This window comes from Bidens hawaiensis, unplaced genomic scaffold (genome assembly GCF_021521415.1).
Source record: "Bidens hawaiensis isolate Kalapana, Puna unplaced genomic scaffold, B.hawaiensis_p1.1 tig00047129_1, whole genome shotgun sequence".
Classification (NCBI taxonomy): domain Eukaryota; kingdom Viridiplantae; phylum Streptophyta; class Magnoliopsida; order Asterales; family Asteraceae; genus Bidens; species Bidens hawaiensis.
Genome location: NW_027506025.1, coordinates 23,454 through 25,398, shown reverse-complemented (window position 1 = coordinate 25,398; position 1,945 = coordinate 23,454). Strand labels below are relative to the sequence as shown.

Below are 1,945 nucleotides of genomic sequence, written 5' to 3'. Positions count from 1 at the left end.
ATGTAATTTTCAGTTTTATACATACACAAACATATTTTAGCTGTAAACCGCTGGTTTTTGCTACAATCTCGCTGATTTTGGTTGGAATCACACCGAAAACCGTCATTTTGGCCGGATTCCCAAAATTAATCAGTGAAGTGGGGACTAACGATTAATCGATGTCTGGTCGGGATTTTTGCAACACTGTTCACGGGAATTGACTTTAGGTGAGGGTGTTTTCCCTAACCGTAAGACAAGTGTATCTCGATTTAATTAATTTAGCCAGTAGTCTATTCGTTTATTTAGTCAATCGCACCTTCTATTTTGGGCTATTTCTGACGGAACCAGTCAATACCACTTTCCGTGCAACCACAACAATAACAATAACCCACCGATGAACCTTACCGAACCTTCTCGATCTCCCCACCGGAATCACTTTCCTTATTTATAAATCTTCCAAATCCACACACCACCACCACATCAACTTATTCATTCAGGCATTTCATCAAACACCTTACATACAATAATAATAACATTTCATCCCTTACAAATGGCCGACGAATCAGCAGTCACTCTTTACAACAACAACGCCATATCCGATCCAAACAATAAAACAAACAACAAAAACAACTTCTCGGTTAAAGTCGGCTTAGCTCAAATGCTCCGTGGCGGAGCAATTATGCAGGTCAACACCGTTGACCAAGCAAAGATAGCTGAGTCTGCAGGAGCTTGTTGTGTTATGGTATCAGAACCCGGATCCGGATCCGGAATTCAACGGATGGTGGATCCGGCGGTTATTAAGCGAATTCAGCGTGCGGTTGGGGTTCCGGTGATGGCGAAAGCTCGGGTTGGGCATTTCGTTGAAGCGCAGGTTCTCGAAGCGGTGGGAGTCGATTATATCGATGAGAATGAGGTAACGGCGGTCGTGGATGAAGAAAATTATATTAATAAGCATAATTTCCAAGTTCCGTTCGTGTGCGGGTGTCGGGGGTTGGGCGAGGGGTTAAGGAGGGTTAGGGAAGGTGCGGCGATGATCCGGACGCAAGGGGATCGGTCCGGATTAGGCGACATTGTCGATACGGTTAAAGCGGTTAGGGAAGTGATGGGGAAAATTAGGGTTTTGAGTAATATGGATGACGATGAGGTGTTTTCGTTTGCGAAGGAGTTGGGTGCGCCGTACGATATATTGGCGCAGACGAAGCAAATGGGAAGGCTTCCGGTTGTGCATTTTGCTTCGGGTGGGATTGTGACGCCTGCGGATGCGGCGTTGATGATGCAGTTGGGGTGTGATGGTGTGTTTGTGGGGTCGGAGGTGTTTGAGTGCGTTGATCCGTATAAGAGCGTTAGGGCGATTGTGCAGGCGGTTAGGAATTATAACGATGCGCGTATTTTGGTGAAGGTTAGTTCGGGGTTGAACGATGTGGTTGGTGCGAGTGGTGGTTCGGAGGTTGTTGATGCAATGGCAAGGGTTAATGTTGGTGAGTGAAGTTTTATATGATTTGGGTTGTGTGTTAATTATAAGATGTGTTTTGTGTTGTATGAAACTGATGATATAGGTTTTGGTTTAAAGGTGGGAAATAACATTATGAGTTGTAACAATTGAAGAAATGGAAATTTGAATAATAATCTTTGATGTTTTGGTTATTGATTGTTATGTTACACAATGATGACCATGAAGTATGATGAACTAGGAAGCAATTGTGTTCTTTTTGGTTTAAAGTGTAAAGTGGTGTTTGGATGTGGTGCAACTGTACAAGAATGATGATATTGAATGGTAGCCAAGAATCAAGATAATCATGTAGGAACACATCCAAACACCTCATTTTAAGTATAGTGGAAATCTTGGTGAAGAAACACTAACCGGACCCCGGGCAGATTACGGGTAACCTGGGGGTTAGATAGATGTTTCCCACGAGGGGTTAGACCCAGAGAAGATGGTTCTTCTGATAACCTGCAAAACAGACAC

At 43.7% G+C, this 1,945-nt stretch overlaps 1 pseudogene; it reads left to right on the top strand.

The window, feature by feature from the left end:
* The first annotated feature begins 527 nt into the window (after nt 1-527).
* LOC143616415 (pyridoxal 5'-phosphate synthase-like subunit PDX1.2 pseudogene) lies at nt 528-1,465 on the top strand (annotated as a pseudogene).
* The last annotated feature ends 480 nt before the right edge of the window (nt 1,466-1,945 follow it).